General features: G+C 37.5%; 1 protein-coding gene, 2 non-coding genes and 1 pseudogene across 3 annotated transcripts in view; 2 read left to right on the forward strand and 2 right to left on the reverse strand.

The window, feature by feature from the left end:
* Positions 1-13,676, reverse strand: part of Ncl-ps2 (nucleolin, pseudogene 2) — a 436,970-nt pseudogene that overhangs the window by 361,325 nt on the left and 61,969 nt on the right.
* Positions 1-13,676, reverse strand: part of Sult2a2 (sulfotransferase family 2A, dehydroepiandrosterone (DHEA)-preferring, member 2) — a 67,015-nt gene that overhangs the window by 16,471 nt on the left and 36,868 nt on the right. The window lies entirely within an intron of this gene.
* Trnag-acc2 (transfer RNA glycine (anticodon ACC) 2) lies at positions 8,097-8,169 on the forward strand. Its single transcript has one exon. It is a non-coding gene; the product is annotated as a tRNA-Gly (tRNA).
* On the forward strand, positions 12,380-12,486 carry LOC120100123 (U6 spliceosomal RNA). Its single transcript, XR_005499916.2, has one exon. It is a non-coding gene; the product is annotated as a U6 spliceosomal RNA (small nuclear RNA).

A 13,676-nucleotide genomic window follows, 5' to 3' on the forward strand; every position in this document is an offset into this window, starting at 1 on the left:
AGCACCTAAAAAAAATGGTCAACATCCTTACTCATCAGGGAAATGGAAATCAAAACAACCCTGAGATTCTACCTCACACCAGTCAGAATGGCTAAGATAAAAACTCAGATGACAGCAGAGGCTAGTGAGGATGTGGAGAAGGAGGATCACTCTTCCATTGTTGGTGGGATTGCAAACTGGTACAACCACTCTGGAAATCAGTCTGGAGGTTCCTCAGAAAATTGGACATTCCATTACCTGAAGACCCAACCATACCTCTCCTGGGTATATACCTAAAAGTTGCTCCAACATACAACAAAGACACATGCTCCACTAAGTTCACAATAACCTTATTTATAATAGCTAGAAGCTACAAAGAACCCAGATGTCCATCAACAGAGGAATGGATTCAAAAAATATGGTACATCTGCAAAATGGAGTATTTCAGCCATTAAAAACAGTGACTTCATGAAATTCATAAGTAAATGCAATGAACTAGAAAATATCATCTTGAATGAGGAAACCCAATCACAGAAAAACACACTTGTTATGCATTCATTGATAAGTGGATATTAGCCCAAAATCTTCAATTATCAAACATGAAATCCACAGACAACAGGGAGTTCAAGAAGAAGGATGACCAAAATGTGGATGCTCCCAATTCTTCCTGAAAGGGGGAAATTATCCATAGGAGAAGATATGGAAGCAAAGCTTATAGCAGTGATGAAAGAAATGACCATTCAGAGCCTGACCCACATGTGGCTCATATAGATACAGCCACCAAAACTAGATAAGATTGGTGAAGCTAAAAAGTACATGCTGAAAGGGGCCAGATATAAAGCTCTCCTGAGAGACACATCCAGAGCATACTCAGTGCAGGGGTCAATGCTAGCAGCAAATCACTGAACTGAGAAGAGCATGCCGTTTAGTGGAATTAGAGGAAGGACTGAAAGAGCTGATGGTACTTGCAACCCCATAAGAACAGCAATGCCAACCAACCAGAGCTTCTAGGGACTAAACAACTACTGAAAGACTATACATGGACTGGCCCAGGGCTCCAACTGCATATGTAGCAGAGAATAGCCTTGTTGGGGCACCAGTGGCAGGCAAAGCCCTTGGTGCAACGGAATGTTTGGGGGCAGTAAGGGAAGTGGATGGGGGAACACCTGTATGAGAGAGGCGGTGGGGATGCGGGCTTATGGAAAGGAAACCGGGAAAGGGATTACCATTTGAAATGTAAGTAAAGAATTATATCTAATAAAGAAATTAAAAAGTAAGAAGTATATATTTGCTGCATGCTATCATAAGAGATAGATGGGACCTTATAATGACATGATCAAACAAAGTGTTCCACGCAAATGGAACCAGAATGCAAGCAAATGTTGCTGATTTAACCTGACACAACAGACTTGAATCAAAATCTGGTGAGAAATGTTAAACATAACTTTGTATTGATTAATGCATGCTGAGGTCATTGCAATTCTAATAGCAGATCAACCCACTTCTACACAGAGAATATAAAATATAAAATCACAAATAGTAGTCTCACTCTGAATATTATCCCCTTTAAAAAACACAATTAAATGATGTCCCAGGCTTAAGAAATATTTATAGAACACTATATCTAAACAGAACAGAATACAAATTTTTCTCAACAGCTCATGGAAATATCACTAAAATAGATATTTTTTAGCACAAAATAAAATATCTTAACCAACATAAGTCAAAATGATTTCTAATATTCTACCTAACAACAATGAAATGACTACAAATAAATAAAAAGAGAAATTCCAGAATGCAAACAAACTCATAGAGATATAAGTACTCACAACTGAGTAATAAATGAGTCCTTGAAGAAGTCAAGAACAAAAAGACTCTTACAGACAAATAAAGATGAAAACAAAACGAATTTTATCCTATGGGATACAATAAAAAATTGCCTAAGACAGAAATTTAAAGCTCAAAATACCTCCCTTAAGAAACCAAAGAAACTGCTATGATTCATTTTCAGATTCTGGAAAGAGAAAAAAAGCAAATACCAAACTTATTAGGTGGAAAGATAACAGTGACAACAGTGTAGAAATTAGAGAAAAGGAAACAGGAGCAAAAAGAAAACCAATATAGGGACTTGATGAAACATGTTTTTTCCTTCAAAATATAATCAATATTGATCAAATCTTACCTAACCTAACCAGAAGAAATAACAAACACCAAAATTAATACAATTAGAAACTGAAGGTGAGTTATTATGACAGGGAGAAATGAAATTCAGAAATTTTTTAGAGTTTACCTTGAAAATCATGCCACTAAACCTAAAAACTAAAAGTTATGGATGAGTTTCTACATACACAAAACCTACCAAAATGAAAATTCTAAAACATTTAATACAATTAAGCCATTACAGATGGAACGTGGCTTGGCTGTTAAAAGGATTCACTGTTCTTCTATAGGACAAGGAATCATTTTCCAGTACTCATCTGGAAGCTCACAATAAATTATTGAAACCTAGATACCTGACACCTAAAGCAAACACACATATATGCAGGGAGAACACTTACACAATCAAACAAAATAAACCTCAAAATATGAACAGGCTTAAAATAAGCAAAACATTTTCAAATGTTAACATAATTTCCATGTGAATTTTACCAGACATTCATTCAGAGAGCATTATGGTTCTTAAACAATTCCATAAAAAAGGAATAGAAGGCACATAACTAAAGTGTTTTTCTAAAACATTACCTAGATACAAAATCAGACAAATATTCAACAAAAAAGAAAAGGGTAGAACAAAATCTATGATGAACATGGATGGGAAATTTCTCAATGAAAAAATATCCCTGAGAGTCTACCTTACACCAATCAATATGGCTAAGATGAAAAACTCAGGTGACAGAAGATGCAAACAAGGATGTGGAGAAAGAGAAAGACTTCTTAATTGTAGGTGGGATTACAGCTGGTACAACCACTCTGGAAATCAGTCTGCTGGTTCCAAAGAAAATTGGACACAGTATTATCAGAGGACCAATCTATACCACTACGGGGCATATACCCAAAATATGCCCCATATATTACAAGGACACATGCTCCACTATGTGCATATCATCCTTATTTATAATAGAGAGAGGCTGAAAAGAAATCAGATGTCCTTGAACAGAGGGTGAATACCGGTAGTGTGGTACATTTGCACAATAGAGTACTACTCAGCTAATGAAAACAATGACTTCATGAAATTTCTAGGCAAACAGGTGGAACTAGAAAAAATATTCCTGAATGAGGCAAACCAAACACAAAAGAACACGCATAGTATGTATTCACTGATAAGTGGATATTAGACAAATAGTTCAGAATAGCTAAGTTACAATTGATAGACCATATGAACCTCAAGAAAAAGAAAGACCAAAGTGTGGATGCTGCAGTCTTTTTAAGAAGGAGGAACAAAATACTCACAGGAGGCAGGTGGTAGGAAAGACCTGGAATGAAGAGAGGAGGGGCAGGGGAAATGGGGGCACAATCATGTATGAGAGGAGATGTGGATTATATACAGAAGGTCATTAAGTTGGACAGAGGTGTATATCAATGGAGATGGGAAACTGTGGGTAGCCACCAAAAAGTCCCAGGTGCCAGGAAATCAAGAGGCTCCCAGGACACAATGGGGATGAGATTAGCTGAAATGCCCAATGAAGGGGAGGGAGAACCTGTATTGACCATATTCAGAGGTTAGGCAAGGAAACTGGTTGGATGCTGTGGCAACCTACTCATCTCCAAATTTTTAACCTAGAATTGCTTTTGTCTAAAGAAATACAGGGACAATGTATGGAACAGAAACTGACTGAAAGGCCATTCGAAGACTGCCACACCTAGGGATCCATCCCATATAGAGACACCAAAACCACCAAAAACAATTCTGGCATCAAAGGGGTGACAGGCTCTTGATCCTCTGAAGCCCAGATGCCCCAGTGTAGGGAAATGCCAGGGCAGTGAAGTGGGAGTTGGTAAGTGGGTGGGGAGCACCCTCATTGAAACAGGGATAGGAGGAGTGAAATAGAGATTTTGCAGAAGGGAAACTAGGAAAGGGGATAACATTTGAAATGTAAATATACAAAATATCCCATTGAAAAGTAAATTGAAAAATGCTTTCTAACCAAATTTATGAACACCTCAAAGGGTAGTGAAATGGCTCAAGAGGAAAAGTTGTTTGCAGCTAATTTGACGACTTAAATCCACATGGTAGAAGTTTTCCTTATGTCTCTATCTGCCTACATAGTCATTCATGTACTACCATATTATAAACATACACAGAGAGAGAGAGAGAGAGAGAGAGAGATGTATATTATAAATATAAATATAAGCATAAATATGAAATATGTAATGAGTAATGGATAATATGCAATATCAATATGCAATATGCAATGGAATTATTTACATACCAAAGTACCTTTACTTTTAGATGATAGAATTCTATTGATAAGAGTTCAGAATTTTCCAGAAAACATTTGGATCTGATAAAGCCTTTTATCACAGTCACGAAATATAAAATTAATTAACATATAAACATTAATAGATTTTCTATCTACCAATGACAAATAGAGAAACAAAACAGAGAAATAAATCTGTTTACAGATGCCTCAAGAAAGTATCCCAGAATAAACATAACACAGTGTACTTGCTTTAAAGAGATGTCCTGTACAGGTTTAAGGCATTTGAATATCAGGTGCCCATTTGGTGGATGACTTGGGAAGATTAGAAGCTGTGAACTTGCTGGAGAAAATTTTTCACTAGAAGTGAGATTTAAGGTTCTAAAAGACTGGCACCATTTTGAGTTATCTCTCTGTTTCCTGGTTATGAATTAATGTCTGAGATCTCAAATGTTGCTCCAATACTGTGCACACTCGAATGGTGTCATACTTCCAACCATAGTAATGATATACCATTATCTCTCTAAAGCCATAAGCCCCAAAGCATTTCTTCTATATGTTGCCTTGCTCATTATCTTTTATCACAACAATAGAAAGGTAATGAATTCAAGAAAATGGTGATGTATCCTCCAGAACAAAAACCTCAACATGGTGAGGCATATAGTAAGCCATGAAATATCTTCTTCTGTTCAAAGACTAGGAGAATTAGTGTTAAAAAAAGCTGCCATCCTACCAAAGCCAATGTACAGATCCAGCACGATCCCAATAAAAATTTTAATGTCATTATCCACAGAATTAATAAAAAATCATAAAATTCATTAAGACTTGCTAAATGCTAATTTCTAAATGGATACTTTATACGACAACACTCTAATGCTCAGAGATTATTGCAGGAGAGAGTGGAGCAAATGTAGGAGTTAAAAGAGAAGTGCTGTATAATGCTGTCTTCTGAACATGGCAAATAAACGTAGCAATTAAAATCATCTCGAGCTGTTGGGAATGGGTGTGCACAAGACTTGGCATTCATCAAGAGTGAATCATAGATTGGGGAGGAGACTCATGAAACATCACTATTCCCTGCTGAAGTGCTAGATACTGAAAGATTCTGGGTGGTAGGAAGTCGTGGTCTTCAGTTGTATACCAACTGATGCTCCTACTAGGTTTGAATGAGTGCTTCAACCCACAGTCTCACAGATGATCCTAATAATGGTTATAATACTGGATCACAAATAGAGATATGAAGGTTTTAAAAGAGAACTATATGGAAAGGGGATTTATAAAGGCAGAGGGAGATTAGTGTGGATGAAGGGTTTCAGTAATCAGAATGTAATTTATACATGTATAAAATTTCCAAAAATAAATTCAATAATAAATTCATATGAAAGCAAAAAATCTCCCATATACTCAAACCAATCTTTAAAAAAAGTACCTTAAATCAAGATATACTACAGAGATATAGTAATTAAAAACAACAATCCACTGCTATAAAAACAGACATAGAAATAAACGGAAAAGAAAAGCAAGACACAAAACTATAGGCTCCTTATGTTTGACAAAATGACCGAAGTATACATTTGAAAAACAAGAGCTTCGGTAAATGGTTCTTGGGAAACTGGAATGCTATATGTAGAAGAGTGAGTGTGCAAACCTAGAGACACCAACAGACACAAACAGACAGACAGAGACACAGACACAGACACACACACACACACACACACACACACACACACACACACACACGAATCAATCCCACCTGGATCACGAACCTCAAGAGCAGACTCAAAATCTAAGAAAGTGTTGAGGGAAATAGTAGTATAGAGGCACAGGAAGGATTTTCTGAATAAGACTCATTCCACTCAGAAATCCATGCCAATAATGGAGAAGTAGAAACTTGCTAAGTCAAAAGGCATCTATAGTCCAATGAAACACATTAATCATGTATAGATGCAGGCTACAGAATGGGTTAAAACCATAGCAAGTTTCATGTCCCCATATAATGTGTGTGTACAGTCTAAAAAGGATAAAAAATCAACATCAAGAAAAGTTCTAAGTCTGTTTGCTTTTGGTGGGGGATAATTGATTTTATTTAAGTGATATTGAAGATAGCTCTGAGGGCATGCAAAAAAACTGGAGAAAGCATATTCTAACAGCTTGACAGCACACCTGAAAGCTCTAGAACGAAAAGGAACAAATACATGCAAATAGAAGTAGATGGCAAGAAATAACAAACTCAGAGCTAAAATCAACCTAGTAGAAACAAAAGAACTATACAAAGAATCAACAAAACCAACAGCTAGTACATTGAGATAAATAAAAATAATCAGATCCTACTACAAAAGTCTATACTCAACAAAACTGAAATGAACAGTTATCAAAGTTAATCAGGAGCAGATAAACAATCTAAATTATTTCCTAAGGAAATAGAAGCAATCATTAAAAGTCTCTCAACCAAAAAATTATCAGGACCAGATTGTTTTAACGCAGAGTTCTATCAGACATTCAAAGAAGATATATTATCAATATTTTTCAAAGTATTACATAAAATAGAAACAGAAGGAATACTACCTAATAAATGCAATGAAGTCACATTTACACTAATACCTAAAGCTCACAAAGACCCAACAAAGAAAGAGACTTCAGACCAATTTCCATTCTGAATATTGATGAAGAAATATCATTAAAATTCTTGCAAATAAAATTCCTGAATACATCATAATGATCATTCACCGTGAACATGTAGGCTTTATGCTTGGGATGCAGGGATGGTTCAATATACAAGAATCTTTCAATGTAATCTATTATATAAACAAACTCAAAGAAAAAGAAACACCTGGTCATCTCATTAGATGCTGAAAAAGCCTTTGAAAAATACAACACCCCTTTGTGGTAAAAATATTGTAAAAAATGGGAATTCGTGTTCCATACCTAAATACAATTATACAGCAAACAGTAGCTAACATCAAACTAAATGGAGAGCAACTTTAAGCAATGCGACTAAAATCAAGGATAAGGTGAGCCTGCCCACTCTCCTATCATCTACTCAATATACTACTTGAATTTCTAGCCAGAGGAATTAGTCAACAAAAGCAGATCAAAGGGATACATATTGGAAAAGAGGAAGTCAAGATATGACACTTTGTTCATCATAAAATAGTATACAAAAGTCACCCAAAAAAATCCATGAGAAAAATCCTCAATTTGATAAACAACTGCAGTCAAATGGATAGAAAATAAAATTAACTCAAACAAATCAGTAGCATCCCTCTACTCAAAGGGAAAATAGACAGAAAAAGAAATTGGGTAAATGACATTCTTTACAATGGTCAAAATTAATATGAAATATCTAGGTGTGATCCTAGCCAAAAAAAAAAAAAAAACAAAAACAAAAAAAAAAAACAAAAAAAAAAACAAAAAAAAAAACAGAAAAATGCCTGTATGAAAAGAAATTGGATTCTCTGAAGAAAGAAATCGAAGACCTCAAAATATGGAAAGTTCTCCCATGCTCACAGAAGGATTAACATAGTAAAAATGGTCATCTTACCTAAAGAAATCTACAGATTCAATGCATTTCCCATCAAAATTCCAGCTAAATTCTAAAACGAGAAAGAAAGAGAAATTTTCAACTTAATCTGGAATAACCCCCCCCCCGCCAAAAAAAAAGAAAGAAAGAAAACAAGTATGTAAAAGACCATTCTTGGGTTGGGGATTTAGCTCAGTGGTAGAGCGCTTGCCTACCAAGCACAAGGCCCTGGGTTCGGTCCCCAGCTCCAAAAAAAGAAAAGAAAAAAAAAAGACCATTCTCTACAATAAGAAAACTTCTGGGAGAATCACCATAGCTGACCTCAAGTTATACTACAGAGAAACAGTGATGAAAACCCATATGGTATTGCTAAAGAGACACACAGATCAATGAAATACAACTGAAGACCCAGAAATGAACCCACAAACCTATGGTCCCTTGATCTTTGACATAGGAGCCAAAATCATCCAGTGGAAAAAAGACAGCCTTTTCAACAAATGGTGCTGATGCAACTGGCAGTCAACATGTAGAAGAATCCAAATTTAACTATTCCAATTTCCTTGTAAAAAGCTCAAGCCCAAGTGGATGAAGAACCTCTACAAAATGACAGATACAATGAATCTATTAGAATATTCCCCTATCACTGGCATAGGGGGAATTTTTCTGAACATACTATCAATGCCTCATGCTTTAAGATCAAGAATTGACAAATGGAACCTCATAAAATTGAAAAGCTTCTGAAAGGCAAAAGACAATGTAAATAAGACAAAAGAGCAAGCCAAAATTGAGAAAAGGTGTTTATCACCCCTAAATCCAATAGAGGGCTAAAATCCAAATTATACAAAGAATTCAAGAAGTTAGGCTCCAGAGAATCAAATAACCATATTTAAAATGGGATACAGAATTAACAGAGACATTTTAACTGAAGAATTTCAAATGGCTGAGAACTTACAGAAATGTTCAACACACTTAGTCATCAGGGAAATGCATATCAAAACAACCCTGAGATTCCATTTCATATTAGTCAGATAGGCTAAGATCAAACCTCAAGTGACAGACATTGGTGATTGTAGGGAATGGCGCGGCGAAGTAAAGATGGCGCCGACAGCCAGCCCCGTCCGAATGTGAATAACTTACCGCGCATGCACAGGCATCTCCCCTGTCAGGGCAGCTGTATGATAATGAGGTGAATCTGGCGCCCTCCTGTGGTGAACAACAGTACTGCGCATGCGTGGGGTTTTGCACCTGAAGTCAGTCTGGCTGGGGCGGTACTATGCTAATGGAGGTTCATGCCGCACCAATCTCTGGAGGACAAGTAGCTGGGATGACAGTGGGGTGACTCGTGCCCCACCAATCCCTGAAAGAATATTAGCATACTGCTGTGTATATAAGGCAAGCGGCTTTGCTGCTTGGGGGCGGTAACATTTGAAGCTGTAACACTTGGAGCTGTAACACTTAGAGCTGTAAGACTTAGGGCTGGCTGCTGCCGCCGCCGCCTCCCTGTGTCAACAATGAAGGTGTCCTGCAGTAAAGGCTGTTGAGAAGAATCCAACCGTGTTGCCTCTTCCTTGCCGGCCGAGGTGGGCGTGACAGGTGATGATGTGGAGAAAGGGGAACACTTCTCCATTGCCTGTGTAATTGAAAGCTCACACAATTACTCTTGAAATAGGTCTGGCAGTTCATTAGAAAATTGGACATAGAGCCATCTGGGGACCCAGATATACTATTCCTAGTATATGCCCAATAGAAGCTTCAACATATAAAAAAGACACATGCTCCACAATGTCCATAGCAGCCTTACTTTTAATAGCCAGAAGATGGAAAGAACTCAGATGTCCATCAACAGAGAAATAGATAAATAAAATATGGTACATTTACACTAAGCAATACCTCTCTGTTAATAAAGACAATGATTTCATGAAATTTGCAGGCAAACAGAAAGAAGTTGAAAATATTATCCTTAGTGAGGTACCCCAATCACAAAAGAGCACTCATGGTATGTTCTCATTGATAAGTGGATAATAGCCAAAAAGAAGCTCAGAATCCCTACAATGAAACTCACAGATCACAGGAAAGCCAGGAAAAAAGAAGATCACATCAAAGTGTGGATGCTACAGTACTACTCAGTAGGGGGAAGAGAATAATTTCTGGGAAGTAGAGGGAGAATGGGATCATGGAATGTGAGAGGAAGGGGAGATTAAAAGGGGGGCAGTTCAGCTATGGGAGAAGATGGGGGAGAAGTACTGAGGTTTAGTAATTTGAAAGTAGGTATGTAGCAGTTGGGAATGGGACCTGAGGCTAGCTACTATAAAGTCCCAGATACCAGGGACCCAAGAGGTTCCCAGGATAAAAAGGGGATTACTTTAACTGAAATACCCAACAAATGGGATAGTGAACCTATAGAGACCATTTCCAGTAGATATGCATGGCCTCCAGTTGAGGATTGAGGACACACCAACCCACATCAATTTTATTAATACAGAATTGCTCCTGTCAAAAGAAAATGCACAGCCAAAGAATAGAGCAGAAACTGAAGAGACTACCCTACCTAGGGATCTCTTCCATCAAATGACAACAAACCCAGACACTATCGCTGATGTCAAAATGTGCTTATTAATAGGAGCCTAGAATAGCCCTGGTTCTGCCAGAGCTGGACATGCAGATGTACACACCCAAACATCGGACTGAGCCCAGGGACCCCAATGGGGAAGTTTGGACAAAACTAACTTTTTACATAGTGAGAAACATGGCTGGATATGTAGAAGAGGATTGGCTTATCTGGAATCAAAAGGAAGAAATCCGCTTGGTACTGAGAAGGCTTGGTGACCTAGGATACAGGGATGCTAGGGCCCTGATGCAGGAGTGTGGTGGGCCAGTGGGTGAGCACCACCAGAGAAGGAGAGTTAGCAGGCTAGTCGAAGGGGGTTGTTAGGAAGGAAAATAACATTTGAAATATCAATAAATAAAATAACCAATTAAAAATTACAAGATCAGAAAGGAAAAGGACAGAAACTGAGGAAATTCAAAAAAACATCATATTCTAATACAAAAGCCAATACTCAAAAAACTGGAAAATATAGATGAAATAGATGATTTTCTAGTAGATACCACATACCAAAGTTAAAGTGAGTGCAAGTAAGCTATGTAAACTGGCCCATATCCCCAATGGACATAGAAGAAATGTCAGAAGCCTCCCAATCAAAAAAAGTCCAGTGCCAGATGGCTTCAAAGCAGAATTCTACCAGACTTTCAAAGAACAGTTAATACCAATACTGCTCAAACTGTTCCATAAAATAGAAACAGGAGGAACATTACATAACTAATTCTCTGAAGCCATGATTACTCTGATACCTAAACCATGCAAAGACCCAACAAAGAGAGCTTCTGACCAGATTCACTTATGAAAATTGATACAAAAATAATGCAATTCTAGCAAACCCAATCCAAGAATACATAAAAACTATCATTTACAACCATATAGGCTTCATGGCATGGATGCAAGTTTGCTTCCGTATACAAAAATCCATTAATTTAATCCATTCCCATGACAATCCTATTAGATGCTGAAAAGCATTTGACAAAATACAACACGTATTCATGTTGAATAGAGAGATCAGAAATTCAAGGCCCATACCTAAACATAATAAATGGAATATACAGAAAACAAGCAGCTAGTATCAAATTAAATGGAGAGATACTTGAAGCAATTTCTTTAAAGTGAGGGACAAGGGAAGGAGGCCCATTCTTCCTGTATCTTTTCAGTATGGTACTCAAATTTCTAGCTAGAGCAATAAGACAAGAAAAAGATCAAGTTGGCAAATAAGAAAAACAGATATCCCTATTTACAGGTGATATGCTGGTATACATAAGCGACTCCAAACATTCAACCATAGAATTTCTACAGCTGATAAGCAACTTCAGCCAAGTGAGTGGACATAAAATGAATGCAAACATATCAGTAGCCTTCCTCTATACAAATGATAAATCGGGTGAGAAAGAAAGTAGGCAAATAACACTCTTCATAGTAATCACAAATAAGTTAAAATATCTTAGGATGTCTCAAACAAACATGAAAAAGATCTGTGTCTTCACTAATGTTTTATAGCTGTAAATAGATCATGAACAAGGCAACACTTTAAAAATGACATTTAATTGGGACTGGATTTTCAGGTGTAGAGGTTTAGGCCATTTTCATTAAGGTGAGAACATGATAGCAACCAGGCGGTCATGTTACAGGAGGAGCTAAGAATTCTACATCTTCATCTGAAGTCTGCTTGCAGAACACTGCTTCCATGCATTTAGGATGAGGATCTTAAAGCCCAAATCCAGAAGTACACACACAACCTAACAAGTGCACACCTATTACAACAGTGCCACAGCTTCTAATAGCGTCAAAACTTGCGACAAGCACATACAAACTATAAAAACCTGTATAACGTATGATAAGAACTTCTAGTATCTCGTGCTCGCTTCGGCAGCACATATACTAAAATTGGAACGATACAGAGAAGATTAGCATGGCCCCTGCGCAAGGATGACACGCAAATTCGTGAAGCGTTCCATATTTTTGCAAACCACTGAACTGAGAATAGGACCCCCGTTGAAGGAATCAGAGAAAGAACTGGAAGAGCTTGAAGGGGCTCGGGACCCCATATGTACCACAATGCCAAGCAACCAGAGCTTCCAGGGACTAAGCCACTACCTAAAGACTATACATGGACTGACCCTGGACTCTGACCTCATAGGTAGCAATGAATATCCTAGTAAGAGCACCAGTGGAAGGGGAAGCCCTGGGTCCTGCTAAGACTGAACCCCCAGTGAACTAGACTGTGGGGGGGAGGGCGGCAATGGGGGGAGGGTTGGGAGGGGAACACCCATAAGGAAGGGGAGGGGGGAGGGGGATGTTTGCCCGGAAACCGGGAAAGGGAATAACACTCGAAATGTATATAAGAAATACTCAAGTTAATAAAAAAAAATAAATAAATAAATAAAATAAATTATTAAAAAAAAAGAACTTCAAGTATCTCAAGAAAGAAATCAAAGAAGACTTCAGAAAATTGAGAGATCACATAGGATCCTGGATTGGCTTGATTGAAATTATAAAAATGACAACCCTACCAAAAGCAATCTACATATTTAATTTAAACCCATCAAAATCCCACACAATTCTTCAAAGACATGGAAAGAGCGATTCTCAATTTCATGTAGATAAACAAAAAACCAGGATAGTAAAAACAATTATTAACAAAAAAGGACCTCTGAGTGAATCACAATCCCTGACCTCCAGCTGTACTAGAGAGCAACTGTCATAAAAACTCGATGGTGTTATTTCAGAGACAAGTTGATAACTGAAACAAAATTGAAGATCGGGAATTAAAAGAACACACTTATGGTCACTTTACCTTTGACAAAGAAGCCAAAAATATACAGTGGAAAAAAGAAAGCATCTTCAATGAATGGTGCAGGTCTAACTGGCAGTTGGTATGTAGAAAAATTAAAATAGACCCATTCTTTTCTTCTACTGGATATTTGTTTTGTTATATTTCAAATGTAATCTGCTTTCCCAGTTTTGGTTTTCTGTTTATAAACCCCCTATCCTATTCCCCTTCACATTCTTCTGTGAGGGTGCTCCCCTCAACCTCCCACTGCCTCCTGCCTCCCCACTCTGATATTACCCTACACTAGGGGGTCCAGCCTTGGTAGAACCAAGAGCTTTATCTCCCACTGATGCACAACAAGGCCATTATCTGCTACACATG

This window comes from Rattus norvegicus, chromosome 1 (assembly GCF_036323735.1).
Source record: "Rattus norvegicus strain BN/NHsdMcwi chromosome 1, GRCr8, whole genome shotgun sequence".
In the NCBI taxonomy this organism is placed as follows: Eukaryota; Metazoa; Chordata; class Mammalia; order Rodentia; family Muridae; genus Rattus; species Rattus norvegicus.